This window comes from Lemur catta, chromosome 8 (assembly GCF_020740605.2).
Source record: "Lemur catta isolate mLemCat1 chromosome 8, mLemCat1.pri, whole genome shotgun sequence".
Taxonomy (NCBI): Eukaryota; Metazoa; Chordata; class Mammalia; order Primates; family Lemuridae; genus Lemur; species Lemur catta.
The window spans coordinates 89,260,746-89,276,683 of NC_059135.1; the positions used below are offsets into that span (position 1 = coordinate 89,260,746).

The following is a 15,938-nucleotide window of genomic DNA, read 5'->3' on the forward strand; positions in this document are numbered from 1 at the left end:
ATTGGCTACTGAGATCAACCCTTTTTGTCATGGGAAAGCATGAGAAGGAGAGTATCGGGCTGTCTTGGAGGCTGAGTAGCACCAGCAGTTAAGAATGTGTGTGTGTCTGTTCAACATTGAAGTAAATCCTAGAACGAATTCCTATACGGCCAACAAAGGGCTACATGGGCAGAGACCCCAGTATTTTAAAAAAGAATGTATTGATAATTATCCATATGACTGGAACTGCATATCTGGGACCTTCTTTTCCTGAAATGCTTGTAAATATTTAGCAGTTTAATTTGTTTGCTTTGTTATTTTATTATTATTTTTTATTTTTTTATTTCAGCTTATTATGGGGGTACAAAAGTTCAGGTTATATATATTGCTCATGCCCCCCACCATCCCCCCGAATCAGAGCTTCAAGCGTGTTTGCTTTGTTATTTTTGAAAGAGAGCCTGAGTTACCTGAGAGTAAGCCATATGCCTCCTTTAAGTTCTGTATATCTGCTCTCTGGAAAAATTACCTTGGTGCAAGCAGAAGTGAGTATTTGGAGTTGACTTTCGGTATTAACATAAAAAAAAAAAAGAAAAAGAAAACAATACATAATAGTGGCCAAAATGAATATCTTTAGAAAGAATCCTTCTTAGTAGACCATTGACAGTTTTCAACATTTCAGGAAATTAATGCACCCACTTGATAATGGTTGGAAATTGGTATCTTAAGACATAGGTCTTTTTCTCCTACATATCTATATTATATCAGATTGATGTAGCTTGCATTTTCACAATAAAAAGGAAATAGAATTTTAATAAAAGCTAGATTGTGTGACTAATGCTCTCCAATTGTAGTGCATAAAAAAATCCTCATGCAGGAAATTAAAGAGAAAAAAAATAACCAAGATTCTAACTTTTCAGTAAGGGAGTAAAATGTAAAATGATTATAGAAAATAGATTGTTTTCAAATTAGTAGTCTTCATTTTGGAGGAAGAGCATATTTTTCTTCTGCATAAATTATCTGGAAACACATTTCAAAAACCTAATCTTAATCTAAGCAATGAACATTTCAAAAAGTAAATCAATATCTTCACGGGAATGAAAGATAGTGTGTTAGAAGAGCAAATTCTAGCATCACAGTAATTATGACTTTGCCAACATTTCTGTGCAGAGCCTAATTCTGAAACTTTTTTCTCCCCTATCCCTGCAGCTTTGTTGAAGACAGAATTTAGTGTTTACCCCAGGCTTTAAATACAAAGTTGACCTATTTTTTTCTTCTTCAAGTGAAACTTTTTAAAAACAATATGACTTTCTAACTTCTTCAGAAAATATGTATGGTTTTGGGTTTCTCCTATGTTTCATCTATTGTAGCTTACAGATGAGAATGTCATCGAATTATTTCGTTATAGCCTTGAACTTTGAAACATTACTGAAGCCATATTATGAGCGGGAAGCAGCCCATAAATATTTTCGAAGCACTGGTCTTGAAGTCAGATCCTTTGTGTTAGCCTACCTACTTTTAGTAGGGTTGCCTTAAGTCACATCACTTTCAGGAGTTTCTCTCTCTTTCTTATCTGTAAAATGGGCCAGGTATGGTGGCTCATGCCTATAATCCTAGCACTCTGGAAGGCTGAGGTGAGAGGATTGCTTGAGCCTAGGAGTTCAAGGCCAACCTGGACAATAGTGAGACCCGGGACCTGGTCTCCACTAAAAGTAGAAAAATTAGCTGGGTGTGGTGGCGCGTGCCTGTGATCTTGCCTACTTGGGAGCCTAAGACAGGAGGATCACTTGAGCTCAGGAGCTGGAGGCTGCAGTGAGCTATGATCACGCCACTGCACTCCAGCCCAGGCAACAGAATGAGACCCTGTCTCAAAAAAAAAAAAAAAAATCTGTAGAATGGGAGCACTGACCTTGAAGGCCTGTAAGATCTCTATAAACTCCAACATACTCAAGGTTACGGTGAGAACCAAATCTAGAACACTCATCTCCTGACTCTCAGTTTGTTATCTTCACAAACATTAGATGTATTATTATTAATGAGAAAATGTAACTATCCTGAATACATTTCTGGGCTTATGTGGTATAATACACTATGGAAAGAAAATGATACCTACTTGTGGAACTTCCCTATGCCCTCGTCAGGGAATTATACTGACATACCAGGACATGTGTCTAACCAAAAATTCATATTTTTATCTGCCCATCAGCTTCTAACTTTGTACTGCTTAATATGACTAAATTAACATCTTGAGGAAGTGTGACATATTCCAGAATCTGTACACATCTGGTGGCTATTTGCCAGGAATTTTTCCTGTGGGCCAATGATATAAAGCCCTTCTGGAAAGCAAGAGTGTTTGATTAGAATATAGCAGTGCTTCAGTTTAATGTGATGATTGTCCTTGTGATTTTATCATCGGCTATTTGCAGGATTATTTTACAAATGTGGTTTGGCCACCTAACCTCAAGCCTAAAAGTCCTATTTTTCTGTGAAATTGACTAGAAAATGCAACACTATAATCGTCATTTCATTTACCTATTCCTTACACATGTATAGTGAAGCAGAATGTATCTCCCTTCTGCCAAATGTGGTAAGTGAGAAAGGATATATTTTGGAGGCAGACAGACTGGGGTTGGAATTTCATTTCTGTACTTCTTAACTCTTGTGATCCTGGGCAAGTTACGTAATGTCTCTGAGTCTCAGTTTCCTCCTCTGTAAAATGGGACTAATAGTACTTCTCTCATAAAGCTGTAGTGATATGTTCTAACTGTATATGTGAAATTACATCAAATTATGAAATAGAGATATTGGTAAGCCTAGCACAGTTAGATGCATTAAAAATACTAAACATTTTTTTTTAAATCGCTTCTGTCACTTTCCATTCAATCACAATAAAAGTACCACAACTGGCAACTTCAGGAATAATTCTATCACTAGACAGACTTGATAAATCAATTGCATAAAATGGGACATAAATCAAAGCATATGTTTCTCTTTTTAGTGATTGTAACCATGACTGCTACATGACCTTCATATTTTGCTGCTCAGAGAATGCATATGTAGCCAAAAGCTCAAGGAGTCGTATTTCTATAATGTGCAGTGGTTTGTTTCTCTGACTTGCTGCTAAAGTGATTTCTAGGAAAGTCAGATGCTTGGATGCTGTTTTTGTAGAGATAGAAAGGGAAGCTCTCCATTTATTGGAAGTTCTTGGCATGGTATTAATATTTTCTGATTGACTAGGTGGGAGTCTCTTATTCATGAAGTTCAGGAAATTCCAATGGTTAGTCTAGTCTTTAATAAAGGCCCAGAAAATATTTGAAGGTTAAAACTCACATAATGTGTCAGTGTTTTCTGATTTACATATGCTGATAAAATATCTTTTGGCCCTTGGTGTAGACAAATCCTTGTATTATTCTATCATGAGACCAGTTCTGTGCCTCAATGTCCATGAGTTCTTTAGGGCTTAGTGCCTCCAGCTTGTTTATCTGACATAAGTATCAGCTCTCCATGATGTAAAATCTGCACTGTGATTCAGAGGGATCCTCCACAGCAGTCATTCTTCCAGTGTTTTGCTCTCTTTTTCACTTCAATTCTCCCAAGCCTCCGTCTTCAGTGAATCTGTTGCTGACAGCTTGAACAAGTATTGCAAAGGTATATTCCTTCTCTGAGACTCTTTTACACTGAGAGTCAATACATTACTGTCTCCACTCATGTTCCAGCAAAAAGCGTACTCTACAGTATGGATTTTAGCACAGGTAGATTATTTGGGAGGTGATCTTAAGAAACACCAGTGATGAAGTGGTACAGGGAAGAAAAGGTGCAAAAAAGGGTACGTTGTGATGTAGTTAGCACTGTGGGCCACTGGAATTCAGTCCTTCTGGGGAGCTCTGGAGAATGGCTTACTCAGAGTTACTCCTATGCCGCCCCACAGTAGGGAAAAGTGTATACATAGTCCTTTGTTTAAAGCTGATCCCACGCCTGTAATCCTAGCACTCTGGGAGGCCAAGGTGGGCGGATTGTTTGAGCTCAGGAGTTCAGAGACCAGCCTGAGCAAGAGCGAGACCCCGTCTCTACTAAAAATAGAAAGAAATTATACGGACAGCTAAAAACATATATATATATAGAAAAAATTAACCGGGCATGATGGTACATGCCTGTAGTCCCAGCTACTCGGGAGGCTGAGGCAGTAGGATCGCTCAAGCCCAGGAGTGTGGGGTTGCTGTGAGCTAGGCTGACGCCACGGCACTCTAGCCTAGGCAACAGAGTGAGACTCTGTCTCAAAAAAAAAAAAAAAAAGCTGATCCCAGGGGCATTTATTACCAATCACTTCTGTAGACAACTGAAGGTGAGATCCAAGAGAGCCCTGGGGCAGAGCAGCACAGGTGTTCAGTTCGAATTCAGAGCAGGCACTGATGTGGTAAGTGACAAGGGGGTAGGAGCAGATAACTGAAGTGTCTACCATAATCATCTTTAAAATATCCTTTAAGCAATTTTAGAATTAGAAATAACTTTAGAGATCAGCTCCCAGCTTGTAAGTCTCAACAAAGTTGTTGATAGCATTGTAGGAAGGACAATTCCTCATTGGGTAAAGCTATTTCTGTACATTGCAGGATCTACCCATTAAGTGTCAGTCAGATATCCAGTTATTTTGACTGTATAAATAACCTCTTACATTTTCAAGTGCCCCTTGACAGTAGTGTGACTGTTGGTGAAAAATTTCTCTGAGCTCCATGATTTTATAGGGGAAGGAATTGTAGCTTGGGAAGGTTAAGTGACTTGCGCAAGACACTTGTCAACCAGAGCTCAAATCTCCAGAATTCTCATGTAGTGAAGACAGAGATCATTTTGTTGAGGGAGATCATCTCTGAAATATTTTGTATCTGGGTAGCAGTGAATGCTGGATACATATAAGTATAAAATAATGCTTGAGTGAAAATAAATACTACATTATTATGTAGACTAGTTTAATTGCCCTCAATTCCCCATTTGTGCATTTTTTCACTTCTTAAATATAAATTATTATTATATATGCACAAAAGCAGAAGAAAAAAAAAGTCTGTTTAAAATCATTGCAAGTCAGCAAAATATTTGCACAGGAAAAACACATACTTTTAGGAACTATCTTGTTATTGTAAGTTTACATGCTACCTCCTTTAAGTCCAGAATGTCATTATGAACAAAAATGCTTAAATATTTGAGTAGCTTCATCTTTTTAGCCAATACACTCTCCAAGTGCTTAGTGCTTTTCGGCTGAATGAATGGGTAACCTTTGTGTCCATGGATTCTTATGTAGATGGAATCTATTGGGAAGGGAAGTGAGATGCTGAAGGCTAGGGCATTTTCAAACTACACACCCTCCTCTCTTATGGTATTTCCCTCTCCTAGTGTCTTGTATTCTCCATCTCTTCCATAGCCAGATACTTTTGGAATCATCACTGGTGCTGAGAAGAGGTGATAATCTGCTGGGTGTGTACCAGTTCAAAAATGATCAAGAATCGTCATGCTAAAGAAAAAAAATCCAAAAATGGCTGAGTAAAATAAGGAATAAATAAAATTTCAAAGGAAGAATTGAGAATATGTCAGGATCAGAAAATTAAATATAAGTAAAATTAAATAACTTAAAAATGAGAATAAATGGAAATAAAAATGTAAACTATTTTACTTTATTTTAAAAAGAAATAAACCAACTTAAATAATTTTAGTAAATACTGAAATTTATTTATAAATTACCAAGAAAGCAATGCAAAAATGAACAAATATTTAATCATATTAATAGAATCAGTTACAAAACTGGTTCTATTTTGGTTATACCTGAAAAGTTCCTGGCAAAGAGCTATATTAATTCAGTCAATTTTATATATACACATAGAACTTTTTTTCATTTCAGACTGTTTTACATCTAAAATAGAATCACATTTCAAATCCCCCTAAAATTGATATTGTTTATCTCATTTGATTAATTTATTATAAATTCTGTAATATCATGAAGTTATGAACTGCATCATGCATGCTGCACAAATATAAATTCTGGTCATAAGGTTACACCATTACAAAATAAATGTATTCTCAAGTAGCTGCAGTTTTCCATAAAAATGTAAACTCAAGCAGGAGGATATCTGTTAAAGAAAAAGGATGGACCAATGTATTTAAATGATAAATAAAATATGAAAGAGATTTTCATATTCAATACAAGACTAGAAATCACTGCTTCAAATTGGGAAGTTACATCTGTTTAATATCATTGCAATTATTTATGGGGATTAAGAAAATTAATGTCAAATCTAACATTTTGGAAAAATGGAAGACTCAATTAATTAACATGGAATTAGACATTTCATCCTGGAATCCCATTTCTTTCTTTTTCCAGAGAGACTCTAAATGGAGATTATATTAGAGAATTGAGTTTGATAGTTCATTTAGGAAGAAGTAATGCTATAAGTATTAATTAAATGGAGGTGAGAGATGTATGGAATTAATGTGAATAGTTAAGCTGACCATTTCAAAAATTATAGATCTTTTCTCTCTAAGATAGGACTTGTGAGGTTATTAGCAATTCTAAATTATTCAGACTTGCTTAAATCCAATGAGAACTTTGATTTAGATGAATTCAGAAAGTAAATCAATTTGTTTAAACTGTGTAAATTAACTTTGGGGTCCCAACCTACGACAGCCAGCTTCATTTTATTTTAGCTATGCCAAGGTATCTTTGAAGTTCATATTTTGTGCAACCGAGTATATTATTCTAGAGAATAGGAATGAATAATTATGATAATAAAATACCTTGTAAATAGAGAAAATATTTATTATTGAATGACAGTTGTGTGCTGAGGACTTCATATGTATATTATCTCACTTAATTCTCATAAAATATATGTGATAGATATTTTCCCATTTTCTAAATGATATAAATGAGTCACAGAGAATTAAATATCACAATCAGGATTTTGGAGCTAGTGTATAAGGAACTTGCTTTAATTCTCCAGTGTTCCTGCTCTAAACGCAATCAGAATACACACATCCAGATCAGCAAGCATACATTTCAACCTCAAAAAAAAGGTGTCTCAAAGTAAATTCCCAATGTTATTAGTTATTCATTACAAAAGATATTAGTCACAATATGCAATATTAGTGCAAATTATGTTTCAGTCTTTTTCTTGTTTACTGTTTTGGTAGCATTTGACAAAGTTGGCCACCTCCTCTGTCTGGACCTTACTACTCCCTTGCTCTCTACAGCAGCTAGACTGGTTAACCTCTCATCCCTTTGGTGGTTGCCTCTCTGATTCCTTTAGAGAGGCTTCTCTTCTGCCTTGCTAGTAAATGCTGGTGTTTTCTAGTGTGTTATTTTATGCCACATATTCCCCTTGGGCAATTGCTCATGTTCAACCACCATCTTATGCTACTGACTTCAGTCCAGACTACTCCAGAAGTTTAAACTGATATATCCAACTGTTCCCTGGACACCAATATTGAAAGCTTGAGATATTAGGTTGGTGCAAAAGTAATTGTGGTTTCTGACTGTGAATTTTAAATCATTATAAGTAGGCTCAAACACATATTTATTGATCAAAATAGGAACCATTACAATCAACACATTTTTGCCAACGAGAAATAAATTTATTCCTGTAGTGTAAAAATTTGTGCTTCAGGATTTGATGAACTCTTAGAAAGTATTTTCTGCATCCTGTTGGTTATGGAAGTGTTTTCCCTGCAAAAAGTTGTCTAGATGCTTGAAGAAGTGGTAGTTGGTTCGTGAGAAGTCAGGTGAATGTGGTGGGTGAGACAAAAGTTTGTAGCCCGATTCATTCAACTTTTGAAGTGTTGGTTGTGCAACATGAGGTTGGGTGTTATCATGGAGAAGAATTGGGCCATTTCTGTTGACCACTGCCAGCTGCAGGCATAGCAGTTTTTGGTGCATCTCATCAATTTCCTGAGCATACTTCTCAGATGGAATGGTTTCGCCAGGATTCAGAAAGGTGGAGTGGATCAGACCGGCAGCAGACCACCAAGCAGTGACCATGACCATTTTTTGGTGCAAGTTTGGCTTTGGGAAGTTCTTTGGAGCTTCATTTTGGTCTAACCACTGAGCCTGGTCATTGCTGGTTGTCGTATAAAATCACTGTTAGTCTTACTTCGCAATCTGATTGAGAAATTGTTCTTCGTTGTTGCATACAGTAAGAGAAGACACTTTAAAAGGACATATTTTTTTTTTTTTTTCGGTCAGTTCATGAGGCATCCACTTATTGAACCTTTTCACCTTTCCAATTTGCTTCAAATGCTGAACAACCATAGTGGTTGATGTTGAGTTCTTCGGCAACTTCTCCTGTAGTTGTAAGAGGATCAGCTTCGATGATTGCTCTGAATTGACCATTGTCAACTTCTGATGGCCAGCCACTGCATTCCTCATCTTCAAGGCTCTCATCTCCTTTGCAAAACTTCTTGAACCACCACTGCACTGTATGTTCGTTAGTAGTGCCTGGGCCACATGCGTTGTTGATGTTGCGAGTTGTCTCCACTGCTTTACGACCCATTTTGAACTCGAATAAGAAAATTGCTCAGATTTGCTTTTTATCTAACATCATTTCCATAGTCTAAAATAAATATAAAATAAACAGCAAATAATAAGATATTAGCAAAAAAAAAACATAAAGTGAGAAATGCACATTAAAATGGTGTATAACATAACCACATTTATTTCAGAATGTATTCCAGTAACAAATGGCAAATTTCAACAATGCTAAAATCACAATTACTTTTGCACCAGCCTAATACATAAACGTGATCTTCTTCTATTTTCTTTTTTTTTTTTTTTCTTTTTTATTTTTGAGACAGAGTCTCGCTTTGTTGCCTGGGCTAGAGTGAGTGCCGTGGCGTCAGCCTAGCTCACAGAAACCTCAAACTCCTGGGCTTCAGCGATCCTCCTGCCTCAGGCTCCAGGGTAGCTGGGACTACAGGCATGTGCCACCATGCCCGGCTAATTTTTTTTTTTTATATATGTATTTTTAGTTGGCCAGATAATTTCTTTCTATTTTTTTAGTAGAGACAGGGTCTCGCTCTTGCTCAGGCTGGTCTCGAACTTCTGACCTTGAGTGATCCACCCGCCTTGGCCTCCCAGAGTGCTAGGATTACAGGCGTGAGCCACCGTACCCGGCCCTTCTATTTTCTTAAACCTGCTCTCATAACCTCAGTAGGAGTCCTCACTAGAAGTCCTTTTGACTTCTCTCTCTTTTTTGCATGCCCTCATATTAAACATCATTATTCGATCTTGAATCATTCATTAATTCTTTATAATTTTTGAATATTTATATATTAGGAATTTTTCCAGGGCTAAGGAGATATAATTATAAACATGATTAAGCACTATCTTTGTGAGGCTTGTACAGTAGTCCCTGGGGGATACATTCCAAGACTCCCAGTGGATTCCCAAAACCTCAGATAGTACTGAACCTTGTACATAGAGTTGATGTTTTTGTCAACATTGGATCACATGTATGACTGGCCCCATATGATGATACTATACCATTATGTTATTGTATCGTTTTCTATGCTTAGATATGTTTAGATACACAAGTAGTTAACATTATGTTACAGTTGCCTACGGTAACATGTTGTGTTACAACTGTGTTACAATTTGCCTACAGTAACATGCTGTACAGTTTTGTAGCCTCAGAGTAATGGACTATACCAGCAGTCCTCAACCTTTTTGGAACCAGGGACTGGTTTTGTGGAAGACAATTTTTCCATGGACCAGGGGCTTGGGGGGATGGTGAGCAATCCCCATGGCTGTAAATACAGATGAAACTTTGCTCAGTCACACACCGCCTGCCTCCTGCTGTGTGGCCCGGTTCCTAACAGACCATGGACTGGTACCAGTCTGGGGCCTGGCGGCTGGTGACTGTAGGGCTGTACTATATAGCCTAGGTGAGTAATAGGCTATACCATCTGGGTTTATGTAAATACGTTCTGTAATGTTTACATGATGAAATCACCTAATGATGCATTTCTCAGAATGAATTCCCGTCATTAAGTGATGCATGACTGCACTGTTTTTTTCCCATACATGCATACCTGTGATAAAGTTTAAATTAGACACAGTAAGATATTAAGAATAACCAATAATAAAATAAAACAATTATAGCAATATACTGTAATAAAAGTTATTTGAATGTGGTCTTTCTGTCTCTTCAAAATTTCTTATTTTACTGCATTCACCATTTTTCTTGTGATGATGTGAGATGATAAAATGCCTATGTGATGAGATGAAGTGAGGTGAATGATGTAGGCATTGTGACATAGAATTTGAAACTTATAATTGTTTATTTCTGGAATTTTCCATTTAATATTTTTGTACCACTGTTGATCTCAGGTAACTGAAACTGTGGAAAGTGAAACCATGGATAAGAGTGGATTGCCATATTCTCATTGAAAGGTTGGGGCTGAGAAGCCAATAAATCTGTAAAGAGATAAATAATATGCTTTCTACTAGGGATATTTTGAAAAAGCACAAAGCAGATGAATGGACAAAGAATGAAAGAGCATAGCATTTTGTCTAAAATGTACATTGAATGTGATGTGTCAGTTGAATGAACTATCTTTGTTGCAAAATGACATTAAGGCCCCTAGAAGCATGAAAGCCTTCTCTGAGTAGGTGATTTTGGTCATAATAAGGAATAATGAAATGATGGAATTGATGAAGAGTGGGAGAAAATAGGCAATAGGAAGAGCAAGTTTAAAGGTTCTGAGGAATGAAAAATTTGGCAGTTTTCTTGGTTTCACTTAACCGTAAGTCTTGCTCCCTGAAATATTTATTTCTCTGCTCTCATTTGTCTTACCAGGTACTCTAGGCTCTGGCCTTTCTTTTTCTAAATCCAGTATTCATTATGTAGTCACAGTTCACAGTTTATCTAACATACAAATATGAGTGTGTGATTTCAGTCTTAAGTCTTTCTAGGATTTCTGTGTACAGCCATACACAACAAAACACCAAAGGATATCATTCATTTAGATGAGGATGTAAACAGTACTCTCTGGGCTGGGCCAGGTGGCTCATGCCTGTGATCCTAGCACTCTGGGAGGCCAAGGTGGGAGGATTTCTTGGGCTCAGGACTTTGAGAACAGCCTGAGCAAGAAGGAGACTCTGTCTCTACTAAAAATAGAAAAATTAGCCAGGCACAGTTGTGCCCACATGTCATTCCAGCTACCCGGGAGGCTGAGACAAGAGGATCGCTTGAGCCCAGGAGTTTAAGGTTTCAGTGAGCTATGATGATGCCACTGCACTCTATCCAGGGCAACAGAGTGAGACTCTGTCTCAAAAATAAGTAAATAAATAAGTAAACAAACACTACTTCCTGGAGTTGTGTGACATGCTGGCCCGGAGTTCCATGCCATTATTACTAGGTGGGAGGAGGTGTAAATCCTCTGACATATTTTCTTCTTAATCTGAGGTATACCTTTTGCTAGAGTCCTATTTCTAATAATTTCATACCACTATCTATGTGCTCCTTCATGATAGTTAACATTTCTATACATCTGATACCCTTCCTTCTCTCTGTAATGACTTCCTTGTCTCATAACACCTGTTCATTCTTTGAACTTTAGCTTAGATATCAGCTACGTGGAGTAGCCTTCTCAAGTCTAGATTAAATACCTGTGATGCAACTTCACTCATTTGTCTTTCAGTTTTCAATACCATTTATAGTTCTGAAATCCAAAGTGCGATATACTAGTTCCCTGCTTAAAACACCTTATATTTTCCCATTATCTATAATGAAAAGTCTGTTATCCCTTAGCATGGTATTGCCTGTACTTCATATCTCTGTGCAATTGTCTCTTTTTCATAAAAGACCTATACTTGAGTATACATTCACTTACCATTTTCTGAACAGGCCACACATTCCTGTGTGTAATCCTCTGCTATTCTAAAGTCACCAGCTCTTCTTTCATGGCTTGAGGCTTTTTCTGACCCAGGCTCTGTGTCCCTGCTTTACTCTGTGTAGACTTCTATCACAACACCTGTTATCATTTATTGAGTTTAGTCATTTACTTCTCTGTATTTTTTTACAGATTCACTGAGAATGGAATTTTGTTCTAACTTTGTTTTCCAACAGTGGATGGAGTTGGCATCTGAGTATTGTTTACTGTTTGAGTAGATGAATGAATGATTTTAAATATTTGGAAAGGATATTGAAATTGGTCCCATAATAGTAATCATATTCTTAATATACACAAATTCAGAAAGAAGGTCTATTCTGTGCATTTAGTTTTGCCCTCAAAACTAAGTAGAATCATATTTCATCTATAGAATGTTGGAATGTTCTTCCACGGTTGCTTTACTAATTGGTATTCTCCATCTCCTGAATTCATTGCTCGTTGCTGTTGATATACACCAGCAGTCCTTCAGCAAAATTGATGGTACACCCTGAACATGAAGTTTTGCTTCCCAAACAGAGTGCTGGGCCAGGCTCAAACTTGGGGTCTATCTGCCCATTGTATGCTGAACACCAGCTGGCTTCCCCCATCATCTTTCTACCCTTTTCTGCACATGCACTCATGTGTTATTTATGCTCAAAAGAATAGTGTGTTATATTTAAGTCTTAGTGGGCATAGTGATGCTTTAGTTTAAAGAGACAAGATTGTCCAGATTTAGAAACTTTTAGCAACCATCTTTTAGTCCCCCCACTGCCAGTGTGAAGTAAGATTTGTAGAACATTAATTTATCACTCTTCCCAGATTAGAAAATCTTATATAATCACCTGGGAAAATAAGACAAAACAGAGGGCAAATGTTATGGTTAGAAATCAATTCTGCAAAACCCAATGAACTAGACAGAAAGTTTGTCATATTTTATGGAAAAATCATAATTCTTACCTGTCTTTACTAACAATTCTGGCTAAATTGATGCTTTGAACTACCTAGAAAGTAAAAATCCTCCATCTATTTACTTAAAAATATGTCTTTTTAAAATTTTCTTTTGTCCATATTGGGTAAAGATGTGTAATGTCTTCTTTTGCCAGAAATTGCCTCTATGATCATAGAAATTTGCCTATTCTAATGAAATCTCTGCCTGGTTATTTATATAACTTCCTTGGGGAATATGGTACTAGGGTAGAATGGTCATATAATTTATTGTCCAAATTAGGTCACTTTTTGAGAGTAAAGACAGTTCTATTCATAATTACACCAGATTGATAGATATGTGTGGTCAACCTATTCTATGGGAGACGTTTTTTTAGGAGGAAGTATTTTCAGATAACACAAATCTGAAACACTTCCAGAGACTTCAGACCCATTCTGAAAACATAATTTGTTCTTCATGTTTTAAAATGATATGGTTATCATCTGGGCAGGAAGGAGGCGTAGCAAGATCATGACAACGCTGATGTGTGACATGAAATCCTTTCCACACTTACATCCAATGGTTAGGTCCAAATACCAAATGCAGGAAAAAAAAAATGCAGAAATTTGTAGTGCTTGAACGTCTCTTCTTGAATTATAGAGTAATAATTAACTCTTAAACTATTTTAGATATCATTGCCAATGCTTTTTATTTTGAATTTCTTTAAACTAAAGTGCCAGCTTTCAAAAGTGGAAATAAGCATAAATACTGTAATTATCCTTCTATTATCAAATATTACATTTTTAATTATAGTAAGTATTTCTAGCTACAAATCTTTAAATGCATGATGCTTTACTTATCTTTAATAATAAATAGGCAATACTTTGTGATACACAGTGCATGGAACATACCTAAATGAAAAAGTGGGAAGACAAGCCTCATTAATTTTATAGATAGATATTTTTTTTTTTACTGACTTTAGTGCCATACAGGCCTTTCAATTTCTGTAAACATTTAAGGAATATTCTTTAATGGAATACCATAGTGTAAAATCTACAATGTAAATTTCAGAATGGAAAAATAAGTCTGAGGGTATAGTCCCAAGCCCAACAAAGTTTCCTAGGTGGACTGTGTACCCTATGGAGTCCCATCTATTTGTAGTCACTCAGTAAACACTGGAGATCACTTGAATTGGCTCTTGAGCACCTTTGAATATTTTACTAATATTCTTTTACACCTCTATATTGCATGGCCTTATTCCTCCATGGAAGGAAACAGAATATGTTCTATTTGTTTTGGGATATTTCCCTGTCTACTTTGTAATCCTTATTGTAAAGGAAAAAAAAGATCTTTGCCAAAGATAATTAATGCTTCTAAGAATAAGTGGTTTGTTGTTGGTGTTTTCTGTTTGTTTTTTTTCTGTTTTATACTATGAAGACATTTGTTATAATTACTTTTTACTAAGGAAAAGTTAATTTTAACTTTCTTGAATAACTTACGAATAATTTTATATTCCTCATCTTGGAGTTAAAGCAGTGCTTTTCGAAGTGTAACACAAAAATAAGTGGCCCTCTAGAATTCTAAGGACAAACATGTTTTGGAAATGTTAAATGTGTTTTTCGTAATACCTATTAGCATTGCTTAGAACAGGTATAAAACAAAACTTTTTGGGAAATGTTGAATTAAAGGAACTGGAAGCATTTTCAAACATATCTCAGAAGAGAAACCCCAATGAGTGAACCAAACAATAGCTCTTACAGTTAAATCAGTGTATAGGGCTTTTAAAAATGTGGTTACAGCACTATGCCATTGAGTTTTGGGATAATGGATTCAGTCCTCTCCTGTATCCTTCGCCTAAGTCATTCAGGACTAGTTGCTAGTAAATCCCACTGATAATCAAGTAAACTAAAAACAAAAAACCCATTTCCACTATAGGAAAAATAAAAAAGGTCCAGTAGGTGCTGAGTATAAGAGCATGCTTTTTATATGTGGAGTACAGCGTGATCTGTTACTACTCATTTAGTATGTAGTTATTACTTTCCTTGGGTTTAGTGTTTATGTTATAATTAGCATTAGAATAGGATTCATATTAGTCCTCCAAACTCCAAGCATGCTGTATTTTTGTTCTTCATGTGATGGGGTCATAACATATTGGTAAAATGATTTTTAACGTTGTGGGTAGGCATAGGATACTTTTTGAGAATTTTACCAAACCAAAATGTAAATAATCACAAAAACACCCATTTTTGTGTGCAATTCTAGGGGTTAACAACCACTGTAACCTATCCTTGGGCCCATGGACTCCAGGATCGAGACCCTGCTACTATGAGGCTTGAGACTCTTTCTGTAAGAATCCTACTATCATATGGCGAGAAATCATTATCTCAACTTGGAAGTTCATAAAAACAATTTTGAGTTATTTGATGGGACCTAGTATTATCAAGTTTGTCATTTGTCATTGATTATACCTTTATGAACCAATGACATATTCTAATTTATCATGCTTTTAAATCACTATCAAAAAAGTTTATGCCATACTTTTTATAAAGTACTACTATTTCAGTGATACGATTGAGTGAACTGTTCAACTCAGGAAATGTTTATTGAACATCAACCAAGTGTCAAGCATTGTTTTACCAACAAGGTTAAAAATATTACTATGATAGAACATTTGCCTTTCACAGCCCACAATCTGTATATAACCATAATCTAAATAAAATTGAATTTTCCATTTAATTAGATTTCCCAGCCACACTAAGATGTGTCTATAAATACACCTGAATGTATTTATTTTATGTATCTGTGTATATACCCACACATCTAACTCTTAATTTACAAGAGGATTAAACTTAAATGATACAAAGACAGATCAACATCCAACTAAAATAATAACTATAAAAATTATATTGGGTATTTATATAGCACTTTTTTAGCATTTACACAGCTCTTTCACATATATTTTATGAACTGGGTGAAGGTTTATATCATTCCATTCCATTTTCTTTGAATGAGGCTCAGATGGATTTACCACATGCCCAAGGTCAGGATCATTGAAGTTTTCAAAACTAGTCTTTCTGATTCTAAATCCTATGTTTTTGTTACTACTCTGGTTTCAATATATATTAATTAATTA

At 36.0% G+C, this 15,938-nt stretch overlaps 1 protein-coding gene across 4 annotated transcripts in view; it reads left to right on the forward strand.

Moving 5' to 3' along the window:
- The window catches only part of DPP10 (dipeptidyl peptidase like 10), a 1,316,731-nt gene that overhangs the window by 1,078,650 nt on the left and 222,143 nt on the right, over positions 1-15,938 (forward strand). The gene's annotated exons all lie outside the window — the stretch shown is intronic.